The sequence below is a fragment of the Panthera onca genome, chromosome A3 (assembly GCF_046562875.1).
Source record: "Panthera onca isolate mPanOnc1 chromosome A3, mPanOnc1 haplotype 2, whole genome shotgun sequence".
NCBI lineage: Eukaryota > Metazoa > Chordata > Mammalia > Carnivora > Felidae > Panthera > Panthera onca.
The window spans coordinates 19,505,789-19,527,751 of record NC_138341.1 but is presented as its reverse complement, the minus strand read 5'-3'; the positions used below and the strand labels follow the sequence as shown (position 1 = coordinate 19,527,751).

Here is a 21,963-nt window from a genome sequence, read left to right as displayed (position 1 = left end):
GGATTTTAAAGCAGGTATCAGTAAAATGAACGAATAAGCAATTACAAACAGTACTGAAACAAATGCGAAAACAGCAAATTTCAGCAAAGAAACAGAAGATACAAAGAAGAACCAAATGGAAATTTTAGAACTGAAGGATACAACAGCCAAAACTGAGAGCAGAAAAACAGAAGAAAGAATCAGTGGACTTAAACATCAATTGATACAAAGTATCTGGTCTCAGGGCGCCTGGGTGGCTCAGCCGGTTAAGCGGCCGACTTCGGCTCAGGTCATGATCTCATGGTCCGTGAGTTCGAGCCCGGAGTCGGGCTCTGTGCTGACAGCTCAGAGCCTGGAGCCTGTTTCAGATTCTGTGTCTTCCTCTCTCTGACCCTCCCCCGTTCACGCTCTGTCTCTGTCTCAAAAATAAATAAACGTTAAAAAAAAATTTTTTTTTAAAAAGAAAGTATCTGGTCTAAATAATAGAAAGATAATAGGTTGACAAAAATTAATGAAGCATCAGAGACCTATGGAACAACTACATAAGTTCTAACATTCATGTCATCAAAGTCCCAGAAGGAGAGGAGAAAGAGTGTGCACTGTAAGATTACTTGAAGAAATAATGGCTGACAATTTCTCAAATGTGGTGAAAATCATAACTAACAAATCCAGGAAGCTTATTAGCCAACTATAAACAGGTTAAACCTAAAGACATCCAGACACAGACACATAAAAATTTCTGAAAACTAAACACAAAGAAAAAATCTTGCAAGTGGCCAGAGAGAAACAGTACATTTGCATATGGAGGAACACGAGTTAGAATGACAGCAGATTTCTCATCAGAAAACATGGCGGTCAGGATTCCTTTACATTAAGAAAAAAAGATTATCAGCCAATATTGCGTGTGCTTTTTAACTCACATTTCAATTTTAGATAGAATTAACTGAATTTCTGCTACAAAAATTGAGAAAAGTATACTCATAACTCCCACATCTCAATTTATTTCATTTTGTTTAAGTTTCAACATTTATATTCTACCTTACAATTGCATAATCAATTACATACATATAATTACATATGCAATTTCCACAGGTATCCAGTCTTCATTCTAATCTTAAGTGAGTTCAGTGTCTGTCATATTTAAAAAACACAATCAACAAGCTTGATACTATGGCTAATTTCTCATTCTGGCTTCACTTGGCTCCCCCTACCTAAAATGACAACTCTTCCCTACCACTCTCTTCTTTAACTTCTGTCATACCACTTAATCGCCTGAAATTAACTATGAGTTTTTTTTCTTTATTATCTGTCTTCTTCCTCCACTAAAATGTAAGTGCCATGAAAGCATGGACTTTCATTCTGCTAAATGCTATATGCTTGTCCTTTTGTTGGGACATTCAGTTTGACAATGGAAAGTTGAAAGTCTTTTCTTTAGAAAGCCAGTATCTATATACCAGCTATAAATTTGGGGGAAAAATGTGATTTCACAGACAATTTTCAAATCAACATCACTTAGATAAAATTTATATGCAATAAAACACGACTAATTTAAGTGGGAATTAATTTTAACAAAAGAAAACACCTATGTCACTACCACAATCAAGATTTAGAACATTTCCAGCATCCCATAACTCTTTGCAGTCTACACAATTTTTACTTTAATAGGTTAAGGTATCTTAAATGAATTCTATGAGAAATGATTTGATATAATAACAAAGCTTTTTTCTACAGCCACCAATTAAAGGATCAAAATGCTTATTTATATTTAATGAGAAGAAGGAAAGAAAATTGTTATACACCCCTTCATGCTGCACTCCCTACATCTAAGAACATACCTTTCGCTCTTCTCCAGGGTGTGTGGGTCTATCCACCATTCAATTCCCAGCTCATGTCACCTTCTCTGCAAAGCTCTAACTCTCCTCTCCTCCTGTCCCTTTTCCAAGTTAATCTCTATGTTCCCATGGCACATTATTATTACCCATATGTCAGTATTTGTTACAGTTTATAAACAATTGTTAGTCCATTAAAGAACGAACTATATATTACACACACACACACCCAATATCTGGCATGCAGAGTAGACAGTACATACTCAAATAAATAATCTTAAGATTTGGGTAAAATATCACCTACTCAGCAAAGCCCTTTTCCAACTCAACCTCTTACCCTGGGTATTAGGCACTTGGGTATATTCTTCTAACCCACTACTCAAACAATTCAACTGAATTGTCAATTCAATTAAAAATTCATCATTTTGTCATATAAAGCTTTCCTTTAAATTTTTAATTCTGAATGTTAAACATTAATGCGCAAAAATACTGGCCAATTACTTCATAAAATGCTTGCTATTTTTTTTAAAGAATCTGCACACGTATATCTACAGATAATTTATTATGTTTCTCTATTTTGTAAACAATGCAGATTTAGTTTTGCACCACTATTGGCAACACACTGGTTTTTCTTTAAAAATCTTGTCTTAGTTTATTCCAAATAAACCTCGTGACCCTAATTCAGCACAATGAACTGCTTCATGCATGTCAACTTTCACTACCCAAGTGTCACTAACATGTTAAAAACTAGATGGGTATGGAAACCCTTCTTTTTCATAAAGCCCTAGAGAGCAAACCAGGCCTTCAATTCATAATTTTTAAACGTCTGATCCTTCGCTACAAGATTATAATTTTAAAGAAAGTCTAACAATACTTTTGACAAAACAAACGACAGTTTGACATAGTTTTCCTCTGTCTTTAGTGAAGGAGAGATTTACAAAAATGAAAGTAAAGCTGAAAGAATTCCATATCCATGTGGCATAGTTCAATAGAGACTTCCTAAAACAATTTTTTTTTTTTCAACATTTTTTTTATTTATTTTTGGGACAGAGAGAGACAGAGCATGAACGGGGGAGGGGCAGAGAGAGAGGGAGACACAGAATCGGAAACAGGCTCCAGGCTCCGAGCCATCAGCCCAGAGCCTGACGCGGGGCTCGAACTCACGGACCGCGAGATCGTGACCTGGCTGAAGTCGGACGCTTAACCGACTGCGCCACCCAGGCGCCCCCTAAAACAATTTTATTTTGACCCTGAGCATTTTTGTGAATCGTTGTAAGCATAAGATTTCGGTAAAATTTTTCCTATATATTTAAATTTTTATTTATTCTCCTAACAGCACTGTCCTTTTACATAACCAAATTTAACTCTTAAAATTAATAAAAATAACATTAGCACAAAGGGACAATCATCCCCATCCACAGGTCAAGATGGAAAACAAAATAGTTTTACAATTACTGTAAGTGGACTTCTCGAATGAAGTTCCACTCCATTTCCAACAGAGTTTAAACTGATCTCCCTGCCTGAATCTGTTCTGTATACAAATGCCAGATTGAACTCGAATTAAGTAACTCTTCCAATGTCAACTTTTTTATTTTTATGTATTTATTTGAGAGAGAGAGCGCGCGCGCACACACACGCACACATGAGCAGGGAAAGGGCAGAGACAGACGGAGAGACAGAGAATCCCAAGCAGGCTCCACACTGTCAGCCCCAATTGGGGGCTCAATCTCACAAACCATGAGATCATGACCTGAGCTGAAATCAAGAGTCAGACGCTTAACCAACTGAGCCACGCAGGCACCCCAACATCAGTCTCTGTTGAAAAATCATCAGTGACTTCCCATACCACAGAATGAAGTCTCACCCAGTTAGCTTCTTTCCATATAAGTCCACACAGAACACTGCCTTAACCTGCGCCCCAGCTCCTACCTTATCCTCCAGTCAACCGCTAATACCAGGCCTTTCCTCAGAGTGGCCCTCCTTCTCGAGTGCCTTTTACAATTCCTGGCTCCCAACAGAAATCCATATTTACTGAATTTCCATACTCCAGTTCAAACGTCTACAAAAAATTCTTCATCGGCCAATTTGTTCCCCTCTCTTCCTCACTAAGGTACTTAAAAACAGGTTCTGCATGTGTATATCAAAAGCTATTCTAGGCAATGGTGTTACAGCAGAGAACAAAAGTGATACAGTCCCTACTGTCACCATGCTTACACTTACACATAGTGGATATGAAATATTTGGATATTAACTGAGCATAATACATCAAACTTCCCACTGTTGGCCAACTAGGTTGTCCTCAGTTTTATTATTATAAGTAATATTACTGTGAATATAGCTCTGAATTATTTACTCAGGGTTAATTCCCAAGAGTAGAATTACTAAATCAATGATCACAGATACGTTTATGATTTTTACAATAAATACTACCATACTACTCTCTAAATGAACTGTACCAATTCCAAAAGCAATGCATAAGTACTGGATTCCCATAATATAAGTAAAAATAGTTTACTTATTCAATGAGTATGAAAAAGTTATTCACTGTTGTTTTAATTCCCAGGAAGCTGGACTCTTTTTCTTATGTTTGTTTACTCTATGCCCCCTTATGATCTAATGGGCATGACTTTATCAATGTACGTACTGGATCTTTGTACTGTAAATATTTTTAAATATTCATAGTAATGTTAGATAATATTTAAGGTCATATTTGTAAATATTTTCCATTTTGTTATTATTTTTATTTTTGGCTTTGTATTAGTTTTCTTTATATAGATGTGTTTAAAATTTTTTATGGTAAAATTTTTAGTCTTCTTACTATTCTTTGCACAGTTTTATTAGCTTTTCAATTTTAAAACGTTACCATACATTTGCATACAGACAGCTTCAACACCAATTTCTGTGGCTGCTATTTGATCATCTCAAAACTTATTAAATAATTCAACCACCTGACAGACTTTATGCTTGCTCATGGTATATTCATTTCCTAAATCATATTTTTTCAATACTAAAGATATTTATTTTTCTTAAAATAATATTTTTAGGTTTCTGAAACTAGAAGTATCAGAATTAATGTCCAAACCCCTCCCCCTAGCCAAGGAAAAGGGTAAGTTGTGATGTTTGTCACTGCTTACCCATGTGTAAATCTATGGGAAATACCTTTCCTGAGAAGCTATTTAACCAACTATGACCACAGCTAAGTTAACTGCACAGGTTAACTCATACACAGTTCAACTTTAAGGTAAATCTAAAAGCCTACCTGTTGCTTGAGAGTATTTTCAGAAAGATTGAACTATGATGAATCTTTGAAATAAAAAGCTATTGTGGTGGAAAAGTTGTCTGTTGCAGGACAAGCAAGGACAATTAAAGCCAGGAGAAATTGCCCAACCTCTCAAAATAGATCACAGAGTTATCTGAGTTGGAAGAGAGACAGTGGTGCAGCCAATTTACATTTTTACAAGGTACTAACACCCAACCACTGGGTATGAATTTGTCAAAAGTTTCCAGGTGTCTCAAAAAGGAAGTTATTTAAAAAAAAGAAAAAAGGAAGTTATTTAATTCACAGTTTATCTGTAGAAAAACTGAAACTATGAGTTTAGCCAAAAAAGAAAAGCAGTTATATCCAAACATTTCCCATATGACTCAAGACTATATCATCATAAAATATAAAGAAAAAAAGCAAGCACAGGTGAGAATGTGAAAAAGGATCAGATTTGATTTCACGATTCCAAAGAAGATGGTATAGAAATTATATGGATAAATGTATGCTTCTGTCAGTTAATTTCTAAGAATTTTTAAAATAAATTTAATGTTTCTTTTTTCTTGAGGATATATTAAATCAATAGTACATACCACAATTAACAATCTCAGAATGAAGAGGCACTTGGATGGCTTAGTCAGTTGAGCGTCCTACTTCGGTTTCAGCTTAGGTCGTGATCTCATGGTTCATGGGTTTGGGCCCCGCATTGGGCTCTGTGCTGACAGCTCAGAGCCTGGAGCCTGGTTTGGATCCTGTGTCTCCCTCTCTCTCTGCCCCTCCCCTGCTCATACTCTGTCTCTCAAAAATGAATAAACGTTAAAAAATTAAAAAAAAAAAATCTCAGAATGGAGAAAATGCACTGGGCATATGTATGTGTGAATGTTTTGTCTATATTCAGTTATTTATTCACTTGTTCATTTCCGAGTAGAGAAAGAAAGAACAGAAAGCAGGAACAAAACTGAAGATATAATGCATAAAGATCAAACCCTTCCAAGATCCTAAAAGTTACTGTGATGCAGAAAAATACATGATGAATGAAGTAAATACAACCCAGGTGAAAAAGGACAACCAGTTAGATAGCTAGCTAGTAACAACCAAAACTTCTGATAAAATTAAAGGTGAGTAATAGCCTGAGGAAAAGTAAATAGAAATGGGTCTTAATTGAGCTTAAAGTAAGAGTGTTAAAAACTTACTGGTATCTGAACAAGATTTCAGAGCACCATAATCCTTGATCAACCACTCTACCACTGCAATAGATTCCAGAGAGTGAAAATGAGAAGGGACGCACCAGGCAAAATTGCCTGTTTATTACTATCAAAAGGTTTGGACAAGCAACTAGGGACTCTTTCTGCCTCAGTTACAGGTAAGTCTAACACCTGAGACACTGAGACTAGGCAACTGGTTTCTTGGTTTCTTTTACACAGGCCTACATCTTAACCCACAGAAAAGAAGGAAAAGATAATCCATCAAGTATTTCCACAAACAGCTGTGATGGAGTAAGAGGAATCCAATTAATCCTCCTGCCTTATACAACCAGAAAAATGGGTAAGACAGATTAATAAAACAACAGTTTTCAGGTAGTAGACAACAGTCAAAGCAGGAGTGGGTCACTGAGAAAATGGAGGGGTGAGGAAGGGAGATGAGGTGAGCCCTACAACTGCCCCATCCCACACCCTTGAAGCAGTTTCCAGGATGCAATATAGACAGTGAGGGCTTCAATGAGCCTGGAAATCTCAGAGGGTTGAGGAGACAGAGACTGATGTTCAGGGAGGCCAAGGCAGCCATAATGTGTGGAAAAGCATACCAGAGAAAAGGGAACTGTGCCCAGAAACAGAGCTCTGGAGATCTGCCCTTCAAGGCTTTGGCAGGTAGTGATCTGTTATGTATGAGAAGAAACTACCTAAGGTTGATAAAAGGACCACTGAAAAATAAATAGGCCAAAGAATTCCTAAAACTCATACTAGGAATAGTTTGTATTCCCATCAAGTAGAGTGAAAAGACTTCATAATACATGAGACATTAAGTTCTCAGAAGTTATCAACTCTAAATTAGCTCTAGGAAAATAGGCTGTTCTAGACTCACCCTAACGAAGCTTCCTCAAAACAAAGCACATCTCAAAAAAGCATCAAAGTGATTTCAAAAAATTTTAACTTCATGCCAAAACTTACACTAACATCATTGAAAGGAATACAACAAAATCCAGCACCCAACAACATAAAACTCACAATGTCTGACATCCAGTGAAAATTTACCAGGCATATAAATTAAAAGGGAAATATGACCTATAACCAGGAGAATAACAAATCAATAGAAACAGATGCAGAACTGACAGAGACACAGAACTTGGCAGACAAAGATGTTAAAAAAGCTACTATAAATATGCTCAATATGCTCAAGAAGGTACAGAAACACATGGGAAGTGTTGAGGGATAAGTGTAAGATTTTTTTAAGGCCAAAATGGAACTTCTAGAAATGAAAAATAGAGTATCTGAAATGAAAAATACACTGGGTGGGACTGACAGCAGATTAACACTTAATTTGAAAACACAGCAATAGAAAAATATCCTGAATGAAGTACAAAGAGGAACAAAAATACAAAAAAAAAAAAAAAGTTAGAAGAACAAAAGGAAAAACAGAAGGAGAACACCAATGATTTGAAGCAATATACCAAACAATCTGATATACATGGAATTGGGGTCCAAAACTCTAGAGGGAAAAACATGACAGAAACAGAAAAAAAAAAAATCTTTGGAGAAATAATGGATATTTTTCAAACCATAAACCCACAGATCCATGAGGCTCAACAAAATCCAAGAAGGAAAAACAAAGCAAACCATACTTAGAAATATCATAATCAGGGGCACCTGGGTTGTTGCTCAATTGGTTAAGCGTCTGACTCCTGATTTCAGCTCAGGTCATGATCTCACAGTCATGAGACTGAGCCCCATGTCAGGCTCTGTACTGGGTGTAGAGCCTGCTGAAGATTCTCTCCCCCTCTGCCCCTTGCCTGTAAGCCAGGTCTCTCTCTCTCTCTCTCTCTCTCTCTCTCTCTCAAAAGAAATATATAACTATAACTATAACTATAACTATAACTATAACTATAACTATAACTATAACTATAGATATTTGAATTGTTGAAAATTGTTGAAAACCAGTGATTAAGAAAAAATGTAAATAGGTGCCAGAAGTGTAAAAAAAGACCTGTTATGTACAGAAAAACAAAAACTTCTGATCAGAACCTATACCAATGAGAAGTTGATGGAGTTCTAGTCCTAAGTACTGGAAGAAAGACACTGTCAACCTAAAATTCTATATCCAGTTAAAATATATTTCAAAATGAATGTGGGCTTTTAGACAAAGGCTGAGAAAAATCCATTACAAGACATGCAATGCTCTCTAGGCAAAAGGAAAAGAATATCAGGTCAAAACTTGGACCCACACAAAGGAATAAACAGCACTAGTAACAGCAAATATATTTATAGATACAAAGACATCTTTTTGTCTAAGTTTTTAGTTTCTGGGTTGTTTTTTTCTCAATTATCTTAATTTCAATAAAAATCTGTGCTTACAGAAAAACTAAAACAGTAACTCCCCAAAAGAATCCTCATTCCCATGAAGTAACCATTGTTAAGATAGTCATACTGATTTCATAACATTAGTTGGGCATATTTCCATCTTTTTATAATCTCTAGAACAGTTTCTCACCATAGGAATTACATGTTCCTTGAAAGTTAGAAAAAACTCACTGGCAAAATGATCTGGCCCCAGAATCAATTTTGGGAAAAAATTCCTTAAACTTTCTTCCGTAATCCTTGGTTTACCCAGATTTTCTTCTTAACGCAGTTTGAGTGTTTAACAATTCATTTCAGAGAGATTTCAAATCAGCTGGCTTAGAGTTAAATAAAGCTGTCTCACAATTTAAAAAATCTCTTTTCTCTCTCTATATATATTCCCATTATTCTTTCATACTTTGGTTTTCTATCTTTTTCCTTGATAAAATGAGATTTATTTGTTTTTTAATCTTAAGAAATAGCTCTTAGATTTTTCAATTCCACAGTTCCTGGTTGTTGTTTTTTTTTAAGTTTGTTGTTTGTTTATTTTGAGAGAGAGAGCAAGAGCAGGGGAGGGGCAGGGAGAGAGGGGGAGAGAGAGAGAGAGAGAGAGAGAGAGAGAGAAAGAGAATCCCAAGCAGGCTTCACAGCGCAGAGCCTGACATGGGGCTCAAACCCACTAACCATGAGATCATGACCTGAGCCAAAACTGAGACTTGGATGCTTAACTGACTGAGCCACCCTGGCATACCCTTAGTATCTGTTTTTTAATCCATCAGCTTCTGTTTTTATCCTATTTATATCCTTCCTTTCTCTGAGGCATTTATTTTGACTTTATTTATTTGTTACACTAAATTCTGAGGTTGAGTTCATTTTTTTTTTTAGTCAATTTACTTTTTTTTTAATGTTTATTTATTTTTGAGAGAGACAGAGAGCGCGAGCAGGGCAGGGGCAGAGAGACAAGGAGACACAGAATCCAAAGTAGGCTCCAAGGGCTGAGTTGTCAGCACAGAGCCTGATGCAGGGCTCAAAATCACGAACTGCAAGATCATGATCTAAGCTCAAGTTGGACACTTAACCGACTAAGCCTCCCTTAATCAATTTACTTCTAAGAGCAGTATTAGTCTTAGCCTGAGTCTCATTTCAGTTACTTAATAATTTGTTATTTATATTTGATCTTCTATTATTTAAGAACAGTTTTTGTTTGATTTTTCCAAGTGGTTGGAGTAGTGCATTTTAAACTTCTGTTGTAGGGAGAAAATGGACACAAAAAGTTTCAACTTTTCTAGAATTTACTGAGGTTTTCTTTTGTGGCTTAACCCAAAACTTATGTTGTTTTTTTCACCATTGCATGGTCAACTGGAAAAGTATACTTAATCTCAATTTAAATAAAAGCTTTAGAAATGACTAAATAAGGCCCATTATAAAAGCAAATGCACGTTTTATACTATAGTCAGGCTTTCACTTTTAATTAGCGTTAAATATATCCATATGATATTAAGAGTAAGGACAGAGATTCCCAATTTTGCACCTAACCTAACTTTATGTTTACACTGCTAGACCTGTAACAGGCAGAGGGTTTCTTAATAACGTAAGTAATATCTAATCTCAAGGAATGTCCAAAAGTTCTTGAAAATTTCAATGACTATTTAAATTCATTTCCATGTTTTTTTTTGTTTTTTTTTTTTTTAAAGTAGGCTTCACGCCCAGCATGCAGCCCAACACAGGGCCTGAATTCTCGACCCCACGATCAAGACCTGAGCTGAAATCAAGAGTCAGATGCTTAACTGACTAAGCCACCCAGGCGCCCTTCCATGTTCATTTTTAATTGAAACTAAAGTGATAAAATACTGGTAAGTTCTCCATATCAAACACTGTTTTCAAAAATAATGCACCCCTCCTTCTTCTCTAAAATAGTAAAATGTGATTTGACTATTAAGTAGTATGTTAGAACTATGACCTTTCTTGCATGAGAATCTCTAACTAATATATCTGTGATTACAATAACTCAGGAGCCCTAGCATATCGGAAATTTACACTGAACTAGCAAAATCCGTATATCACTGGCTTTGCCAAATCTATGCTTTTGCAGTGTGTTTGAACTAGAATGATTCCTTTGTTTTCTAATTCTGATTAAAAATTAGTTTCTGAAGTCAAACTTTGTTTCACCCCAAGAGAAAGAGATAGATGAATCCTGACTCTACTGTGAGTTAACTTCTACGTAAGCCTTATTGGGATGTGTGGCTGGCTCAGTCGGTAGAGCATGCGATTCTTGATCTTAGAATGGCTGAGTTCAAGCCCCACACTGGGTCTAAAGCCTATTTAAATAAAACAAACAGGGGCGCCTGGGTGGCTCAGTCGGTTAAGCGTCCGACTTCAGCTCGGGTCACGATCTCGCGGTCCGTGAGTTCAAGCCCCGCGTCGGGCTCTGGGCTGATGATGGCCCAGAGCCTGGAGCCTGCTTCCGATTCTGTGTCTCCCTCTCTCTCTGACCCTCCCCTGTTCATGCTCTGCCTCTCTCTGTCTCAAAAATAAATAAACGTTAAAAAAAAAAAAAAAAAAAAAAAAAAATTAAAAAAAAAAAAACAAAAAACAAACAAACAAACAAAAGTAAGCCTTATTAAGACTCAGTTTCTTATACATAAAATAGATGCAATAATAGTTTACATGTCACAGAGTTATTTGGACAAAATCTTAACATGCATATAAAATGTCTATCATAGTGCCTGGCACAAAGTGAACATTAAATATTTATTATTATTTTTTTGTTTTCCTCATATCAGCTCTCTTTTCTCTTAGATTCACTAATCCCATACTCTGACACTAGCTATGCCTTCTCATTTAAGGTCATGTTCAGAACAATAAACACCTTTACCAACGAACTGATAACAGATGTTAAATTGAGTACCTCTCAGCTATGCTTAATCCTGCAGAGCACCTTTTGGTTTCCAAAGTATCCATGTGTCATTTGGAAAGTATTTCATCTTTCTACTCAAAGCTTTCATGATCAGAGAAGAAAGTGAGTTTCTGTCATACATATTTATTTTATTCTTCAAAAAATATATTTTATCTCTAACCAATAAACTATAGCCCATAACAACAAAACCTCCTCTTTAATTGTCAAGCGAATGATTATTCAATTTTAATAGCTATGCCACTCAATGATTATAGCTGTCATTTGAACAAATGGAACTCCTGTGCCTCTACTAGCATCTTTAGTTTCCAAATAGCTTAATGTCAACTTTCTTTTTTTTATTTGAGACAGAGAAACAGAGAGACAGAGAGGGGGAAAGCCCATGTGCAAGGTGGCAGAGAGCAGGGGAAAAGAGAGAGAGAATCTTAAGCAGGCTCCATGGTTAGGGCAGAGCCCAACACGGGGCTCAATCCCACATCCCTGGGATCGTGACCTGAACCAAAATCAAGAATCAGACACTCAAATGACTGAGCCCTACCCAAGTGCCCCATCATTTTCAAAAATACAATTTAAGATATGTTAGGTTGCTTCAGTTTATTGCTATATAAAATCACAGGTGTACCTGAGTTAGAGGGAGGAGCGTGGTGAAGTACAGAAAAATAGTACAACTTTTAACTAGCCCATGCCTTCAAATGGCTACCTGCCATAATCTTTAGGGAAAGGCTGTAATTGTGATTCATCTTTCTCTTGAGGGTGAAACCAAAATTTTCCTTCTCACTAGAGCCTATATGCCTCCTTTCATGAAGCTTAGCTATCTTAAAACCCATGTGGTTGGAACAAGTCACATTTCCCCCTAAATTGTTCCCACCTCACCCCCTAACAGGCAAGTATTCTTTTAACAACCAGCTCTCCCAGTAACCTTTCTCAAACTCAGAGAAAATTATAAAAAAGCTCTTTACAGAGAACACAGAGATTATTCATTAAACCACCATAACATATTATCAACAGTTTTTGCCACCTGTCCCAGGCTTAGGAATTCTTAATGTAACTAAGCCGTATATACCCACCCTTCCCCATTTTAAAAATTAATTAAAGAAAAAGAACTATTTTTTAAAAAAACATTATGAAGTAGTTATCTCTTAAGCCAAAAGGCATATTTTTACTAGATATATATTATGTGCTAAACCACATACTACATGCTTTGTCTAATTTTGTCTCATGCAACCTATGTAAAGTCAGGTGGGAAGTAATTATATAACAGATGTGAGGGCTGGGGAAAGGAAGGAATAATTTTTATCTAAGATTCACAAAGAAATTCAGCAAACAGGACCAAAGAAATCAACAAGTAATTGAAAGTAAAATGAGCCATGAATAGGCTGCTTACAGATCAGGAGGTAAACTCAAAATAAAACAAAACAAAAAAACACTAGAAGCTGTTACAATACACTTTTATTCTTTTTGTTTCTTGCTACACACGAATTCTTAGACTAGTAATGAGTACCTTACATTTGTAAAGAAGTAAATTCAACTGGACTCTGGCTCCCCTAAGTATAAAGACAATTTCCAAAATCAAAATTACAAATGAAAATTGCTATTTAAAATTTAACTTCTAGCCAGCACACTAAGACAAAAATAAAAGGTGTAGGGATTAGAGCAGAGAGAAGTTACAAGGAGAGATACAAAAACCTAAAGAAGTACAGACTCTGGGGCCAGAATGCCTGGATTCAAATCCCAGCTAGTAACCCTGGGCAAGTTAATGTCTGCATCACTGGAGCTCCTGCAAGGATCAAATGGGTTAATATGTGTAAGTGCTTAGAATAAAAGCCTGATAAATAGAAAGCACTGTATAGTAAAATTATCCTTTTATAGGCAATATGATTTTCTATACAGAATACCCAACAGACTCAGGAAATTATCAGAAATAAGAATTCGGCAGGTTGCTAAATACATATAATTCAATTGTCCTCCTATAAGCCAACAAAGAGAATGTAAATTTCTGGACTTTTTTCGTATGGAAATGTTCAAAAAAGCTTAGAGAATAGTACCAAGAATTACACCACCACCACCACCCCCAACACCACAGGTGCCTACTTTAAACAATGATCACATCAACTCATGGCCAATCTGGTTTAATCCCCACCCACAGCTTCCCCTCTACTTTGGATAATAATGAAACGTATCCCAGACACATCCTTGCATCCACTATCATTTCAGTATGTATCTCTAAAAGATAATGACTCTTTTTTTAAAAATTTTTTTACATTTATTTATTTTTGGTAGACAGAGACAGAACACAAGTGAGAGAGGGGCAGAGAGACAGGGAGACACAGAATGCGAAGCAGGCTCCAGGTTCTGAGCTGTCAGCCCAGAGCCCGATGCGGGGCTCGAACTCACAGATCGCGAGATCATGACCTGAGCCGAAGTCAGATGCTTAACTGACTGAGCCACCCAGGCGCCCCAGATAATGACTCTTATTAAATATAACTACATACTGTTACCACACCTAATAATTAACAATAATTTCTTAACACTAAATATGTAGTGTTCAAATTTCCCTGATTATTTCATAAATATTTATGTATTAAAATCTGGACCTAAATAAAGTCCAATCATTGCTATTAATCTCAGGTTTCCTTGTCACTTCTCTTCTTTTGTTCCCTACAACTTATTCATTGAAAAAAAAAAAAAACAAGTTGTGTGTCCCAAGGACTTCCCCAAAGCCTTGATTTTGCTGGCTGCATCTCCATAGTATCATTTCATTTGTTTCCCTGTTTTTTGTGTTTCCAGTAACTGGCAATGAGAGCTAGAGGCTTGATGCAATTCAGGTTCAAGTTCAATTTTTTTAAAAAATATTTATTTATTTTTGAGAGAGACAGCACAAGCAGGGGAGGGGCAGAGAGAGAGGGACACACAGAATCTGAAGCAGGCTCCAGGCTCCGAGCTGTCAGCACAGGGCTGACATGGGGCTCAAACTTGTGAACTGCGAGATCATGACCTGAGCCGAAGTCAGACGCTTAACTGACTGAGCCACCCAGGAGCCCCTCAAGTTCAATTTTTTAGCAAGAATACTTAATAGGTAGTGTTGTGAACTTTCACTGAGAGAAACCTAATGTCTGGCTGTCTCTCTGTGATGTTAGCAGCTACCAATAATCTTTACTTAGGTCCTGGGATTCATGACAAAATGGTGATGTTCTACTGATCACTCATTCTTCATTTATTAACCGGAATAATCCCCAGAAAAGAAACTTCCTCTCCTCAACTACATGGTTACTTTCAGGTACAGTGGGATCCTTAGCATACTCCAAAGAAAACTCGTGAGTTTTTGGGGTTTGTTTCTTTTTTTTTTAACTATCATTATGCACTCAGGGACTTAAAGTTGATATGACTGAGTATACTGCAGTTATACTTACGATACTCAAAATGTCTCCTCTTTGGCCAGCCAGAGCCCATCCAATTAAGCACCTTCGTTGTTCTGCCACACCCTGTTCATGTTTGATAACTTCTTTGCAGAGATTTCAAGTGCCCAGGTCTGCAATCATCTTTAACCATAAGCCGCTTTCCATATTCAACTTATTTCTTTCTTATTCTATATTTCTACTAAATTGAAAATCCCTAATTCTTCATTATAAATCAGCTGTGTTATACACTCTGAATATTATGATTGAACACAGACCCAGAAATTATCAATTATAGCACTATGTCTCACTGAAGTCTACTTTCAGCATTCCATTAAATGCAAAAAAAACCAAAAAAAACCAAAAAAACCCAAAAGCTTCCGAACCTATTCTCTGCTGGCATTCTGACTCTGGCATATTTTTTCATGTTCTATTCCAAAATTTGGGTATGGTTTTTTAAAATGCACAATGAAATTTCACTGTTGTTTTTTTCTTTGAATAATTGATAAAATCATCAAGTATGGGGAAATGGTCAAACTCTTAGAAGTTGAATTATTCTGGGGTGCCTGGGTGGCTCAGTAGGTTAAGCAGCCGACTTCGGCTCAGGTCATGATCTCACAGTCCGTGAGTTCGAGCCCCACATCGGGCTCTGTGCTGACAGCTCAGAGACTGGAGCCTGCTTCAGATTCTGTCTCCCTCTCTTTCTGACCCTCCCTCGTTCATGCTCTGTCTCTCTCTGTCTCAAAAATAAACAAACATTTAAAAAAATTAAAAAAAAAAAAAAAAAGAAGTTGAATTATTCTGTACCATAATTCAGACTTTTGGAAATCCTCATACCTCATCCTTAACATTAAAATTCATGATGCTGTGACTATTTGACGTACTTAATGTATTTGCTATGCTATGCCCCCTTAAAATCATAGAAATGGCACTATCAGTAGTAAAGAGATATTTACCTTACTTTACTAAAAAATTAAACATTTAAAGCCCTGTCACACTACAGCACCAGCATTCATCGCTGTGGAAAAGCAGTATCCTATACCTACTGGCCATTTCTTCATAAAACACTGAAAAGTCATGGCTTTGGTCGCCAAAAATCACTTACATCCACAATTTTTACTACTTTGATACTAAATCACAATCAGAAATTACATTACTGAATGCCAATTCTCCTTGAAAAAAGCAGGTATGAACTGATATCCTGGTGCAATTTCTTTTCTTCGCAGTTTAAGTGTACCCTTTCCCTGCAGCCAACGTTGCTGGGCTTCAATCACAGGAACCAATGCAACTTTTCCAGGCAACACTGGCTTTAAAACTAAAACAAAGACCACCAACCACCATCACCAACGACAACAACAAAACAAAATAACAACAAAAATCCTCTGCCCCAGTATGGATTTCTCAGTGATAAAACAGTAACACATCTCTATGAAGTGCTGGTATGTTCTCTGAACATCAGTGCTTTCATCCAACTGAAAAACAAAAAATTCTGCTAGCATGCACACATGACAGTAATTGCTTTTCCAGATGGTATGCCTTTGATAAGGGATTTTTGCCAAAAGCTCATTTTACTTTCTCTCCAAGCATAATATTTGCCATTAACTTTGAAACTGGTTTTACAAGCTTCTCACTAGTAGTGTGAGTTGACCTGTTTTTCCCTATGAGAAGGGTAACTGTGAATAATACTTACTGGTGTGGTCTTCTCCGTCTTTAGCAACAACATTAATCTCACACTGAGAAGCATTATTTTATAAAATTTATACACATTTCACTTTTCATCACAAGTCTAAAAAGTAGTATTTCTAAGGCAGAAATATTAATTCAATTCCCCAGGGTGGCATGGAAGGAGAAGAGCCAAAGCCTGTGCTCTTTCCATCATCCCACAGAGAGAAATGTAGCAAGGGAACACCTATTCCCTCAATATACCCTGTTAACAATTGTTTTCAAATGTTTTCTTGAGTCCAAACATTTTTTAAAGGTACCATTTTAACTTAATATAAACTGTAATCTAAGATATAACCTTATAAATGTTCTAGGGCCATAATTCAGGTACTGATTTTATTTTGCTTTGATCCAATCTCAAAACCTAAAGCACCCCCCATCAAAAAATTTACAAAAAAATATTGTCGAAATGTATTATATAAAACTTCCGTGAAATTTTTGTTTGTGAAATTTTCACTTCTTCATTTTCAAAGGGGAAAATAAAAAATATTAATAAAGGATATTGTGTGAAAGCTTGGAAATAAATGAGTGGGGAGATATAAGAAACTGATGAATTAGAGATATCCTAATTTAAGGAATTAGGCAAATAAATTTGGCTATGTTGCACTTTCACAAGTAGAACCATAGTTAGCAACCACAACCAATTCATTAGCAAATCCAATTGATCAGAACTTCCTATTCCCTAATCTTAACTTCTGTTGAGATCTGAGCATAGTACTATACTGCTCAGAAAGGACTTCTAGAATTTGATTTTATGTGCTCATCTTCTGACTGTTTTTAAATGGTTTTCAAATGAGTGTATTTAGCTTCTCTAGCCCCAACAGTAAACCTTTGTAGTGAAAAATGCCTTCAACTTCATTTATAAGGAAGTTATAAATAATTTATATTCTTCCCCATTATCTAGAATCATTCTTTGGAAAGCTTGGACATTCGACTAATGTTGTTAAAAAATAAGAGAAATGTTCTGGAAACAAGACAAATTATATATTTAATCATCATTATTATTTGATTCAAAATGACACACAAAAAAATTTAGAGAAGTACAAGATATCTACTAGCTGCCAGAACAGTTCTAAAACTTCGCATCAAAGCAACCTCTTTTTCGTCTATTTGATTCAAGGTAACTTTTCTTTGACAAACATTGTTCAGTTACACCAGCCCCTTTAGAAGATAGTCATTTATTTTAACTGACGCAGTCAGGATTTTCCAATGTCATGGATTCTTATTATTTTAGAACTTATTGCTTTACATATTCTTCTTCCAAAACAGAACAAAATTAAATTAATAATCCTAGTAATAAGTGATACATTTTTCTCAGATCTTTTTCTCTGTATTCGAGCAAGATTAATTTACAAACCTCTATAATATATACAGAGAACCACCAACTTTGACCTGCCCCCTGAAATAATAATTTTCCATACTTCTTGCCTATTTGGAAACACATTAGAAAAAAACTTTTTTTTGTTTTTAAATAAATACCTAACTATATTCAGTTTAGAATTTATATGTATTTTAGAAAAATAGATAGCACTATGTTTTTTGTTGACACTACATTTCCATTCATTGTTTTGAACTGGCATATGTAGTCTTTAAAGTGGGATCCACCCCATGACTTGGAAGTGTCACTTGATTCTTTAATTACATATCTCCCTTTTCTGGTCCAAGTGAAACTGACCTATCAGATCCCAAAGGTCCTACAGAGACAGTCCATGTAAAAGTGATACCTCTTGGTGAATAAAAAACCCTTAATAATAAGTTTAGGAGACCAAGAACAAAAAGGTTTCCAAATCAAACCAAAGGACAATCACTAAGATCTCATGTATCATGTGAGCAGACTCTGTCAGAATGCTTAATTCATCTGCCTATCCCAGAGGGTCATACATAAAATAATTACTAAATTGACATTTTTAATAAATAATAAATAATATTTAATAAATAATAAAATTAAAACTATTATCTAACCTAGTTTACTCAGTCTCAATCTGCACCCAGTATATTCCTTATAATTGACATGCTTTACTAATCATAAAGATGATCTCCCTTTTAAATCCGCATCTTTTCTGTTTTGGGGGCAAAAGGGTAGGGAAGGATGAATTTTTCCATAAAAGCTAAGCATTCTAACACAAAAACTTTTAAACTTATGAAATCTGTATATAGAAACCAATATTACAAAATGACTTCCAAGGAGTCAGATTAAAGTAAAATTGTGCCTCAAATACCTTAGAAAAAGTAGAAATTCTAAATGTTGGGGTCTTCATTTGGAACCAAAATTTTCTACTGCATGATCTTGCTGATGGTCCTTGATTTTATCATCAGAGTCGGTTCCAGTTACATTTCCACTAATAAGGACAGATCTACAGTAGAAGAAAGAAGATACACTTAGTCTACTGAAAACATTACAGATTTAGATTCTATTACATATCATTGTTTCCCTGTAAGCACACGAAAATTCTTACACAGATGCTTTATTCAAGAAATGCCAATTCTCATCCTTGTCCCTACTACAGATTTTAAAAATTGAAATTAAAGATTAAAAGCTCAATAATTAATTAATTAATTAATTAATAAGAGATCATTAGTTACTAGCTTTAAAAAGGTTCAGATCCCCAATGAAGATATGTAGCAAACTGGGCTTTGCATCAGTATTCCGAGGAGACCGCGACCCTCAACTATTAGCTTACTCTCATCAGAATTGCTGACGTTACCCCAGCAGCAGTGGCTTCAGCACCCAGTTTTAGGTAAAGTGGAACAGTAGGAGGGAATGGGATTCCTCGCAGAAGATACCTCAATGCAATGGCTCCTTACCGGATCACTGTCACTGGGGCATGACAAACTTGATTTTTTCTAAACTAATGATAGTATTATATCTTCCCATTTTTATCTCAAAGCTAATTCCTAACGGTGGGGGGCTTTGCAGATTATCAGAGGATGCATAAGAAATGTGAAACCTGCTGGCTTTCATTACTTAAAGCTTAACTGGTTTAGGCTTTACCACTCAGGGTTAAGTTTTTCACTAAATTTAATATTCCCTTTAGATCACAAAGACACAGTGGATTAGGTCCAGAGATGATCACTATATCACAGGTCAATTCAGGAACTGTGCCAGTTAATTCTACCTATGGCTTCCACCCATAATCCCTGGGCTTTATTCAAAACACAAACCATTCTGGCCAATTACCCTCTCCCCTATTTTCACACCCCAGTCTTCTCTGTGCTTTCTCACCCACCCCATGTGTTCCCCCACCACTGCCCTTCCTTTTAATCTTTTCCCCGGGGAACCTATGGAAAACTCTTTTACATAGTGAAACAAATCACCTCTACATCCTCAACCTATCAGTGAACACTGCTTTCAACCGCTGGGCTAAATCTGGCTCTTGAGAGGAGCCCTCTACAGTGAAGGTTAACACAGTAGGGATCAACCTTCCCCACAGTGATATTTCCAGACCCAAACTCACATGCAATCCCATTCCTGCCTTCAAGCTCAAGCCATCTGGCTTCCTACTCTCTTCTCTTTGTCATTCAATATCCCAATCTATCATTCCTAACCTAGGTCCAGACTTGATCCCTTAGATGTGCTCTACTGCTCTCATTTCTCCAGGTAGTTACTGTGTTATTACCAGTCTCAAAATCTTGACTGTCACCCAAGCTATCCATCTACTGAGTATGCTACTTTCTTCCTTCCACTTCACCACCCTCAAATTCCTAATGCTGGTTGGATTTAATCACCTGCTAGAGAGAAAACACACAACCATGTGGACTGATCCTGCTATTAACATTAAAGTCTTCAATTTTATATATACTTTAATTTTCTTTAATGTTTATTTATTTTTGAGAGAGAGAGAGAGAGCATGAGTGGGAGAGGTGCAGAGAGAGAGGGAGACACAGAATCCGAAGGAAGGAGGCTCCAGGCTTGGAGCTGTCAGCACAGAACCCGACACGGGCTTGAACTCAGACTGCAAGATCATGACCTGAGCAGAAAGTCAGAGGCTTAACTGACTGAGCCACACAGGTGTCCCTAAAGTCTCCAATTTTAAACAATGAATGCTATCCAGTGAGCCTTTTACATATCGTTAATCAGGTCCTTCCCCCATTATTCACACTGCCTTTCCTTCCAAACTTTTGGTACACTTCCTCTTCCCGTCCTATGGGAGGTGGGATGGGAAAGCGGTTTCTTCATGTTTTCCTTAACTGTTTGTGTAGGTTGTTATTATTATGAAAACACTATTTCTTTCATTTACTTTGAACGTTTTTTCAATTGCTAGTTTTTAATATAAAAGTTTTTATTTTTAGGTGGCCAGATTTGTCCACCACTGCCTTCTCCGTTTATTATTTCTCTGCTTAGAAATTTCTCCTCCTTCAATGATAGCAGATAAATACTCTGATTTTTACCTTGTCTATAGGCTAATTGTTTCAATACTTCATCCCAAAAGATGTATGAAATGAGATTTGACTCTAAACTGTTTTCTGAATTGCCAACCAGTTTTCCTGACAACATTCAGTAATTCTCACCATCCTTTGGTTTATAAGGGTTTTTTTTCCCACATATTTCATTGGTTTTTCTAAAATAAGGCTGACTTCTGGGCTATAATCTGTTGCAGTAATGTAATTGTTGTTTCCTTATATGTTTTAATTTGTGGTAAGAATATTCTTTGGTATTCTCATCTCCAATTCGTCCCAACAACAGTTAAGATACATTTTACCAGTTTCCCAGGACATGCCAAGTGATTTCATGAGTAAGAAATGGTTGCCCAGTCTACTCTGAGTACTGTGTCTTTCTGTTACGGTTGTTGCCTATACACATTGCTCCTTTCTGTTTTAAGGCATCATCCATTCCACTACTGAGTCAAGAACCGAAACCTCTCTAACCGTGCTAGAAAGACACCCTTCTTAAATATTTATTCACCTGAAGCCAGATTCATAAATTCATAAAACCTTGCTCTTTGCAATTTTCCATGTTCTGTATGTGGTCTTTTCATTTATAAAATCTGATGTGCATAAAATAAAGGTATCTCATACACAATTTTTATTTCATAGGCCAACATTTTTATCATCTCTGAAGTATTTTTCAGATTTTCCTATTATCTTTTAAGATCCACAGGTGTGTTTAGTATTTTTAGTTTACATCTTTTGCATACACTGACATCAAAATATTTTATCAAAACTGAAAAATGATGTAAAAGGAACACATATTTTAACAGTCTCATTCCTATGTCACCCACATGCAGCTCACATTGCCCTTGATTGCTATTGGTCACCACTTTTGTTAGTTTTTTCTATGTCCTTCCAGCAATTCTTTATGTAAATACACTTCACT

The 21,963-nt window shown here is 36.2% G+C and overlaps 1 protein-coding gene across 10 annotated transcripts in view; it reads right to left on the bottom strand.

The window, feature by feature from the left end:
• The window catches only part of NCOA1 (nuclear receptor coactivator 1), a 239,996-nt gene that overhangs the window by 166,701 nt on the left and 51,332 nt on the right, over positions 1-21,963 (bottom strand). For all 10 annotated transcript variants that reach the window (XM_081795178.1, XM_081795179.1, XM_078444907.2 and 7 more), the window contains one exon: positions 18,869-19,003. The gene's annotated coding sequence lies outside the window, so the exon portion shown is untranslated. The remainder of the gene's footprint in view (positions 1-18,868; positions 19,004-21,963) is intronic.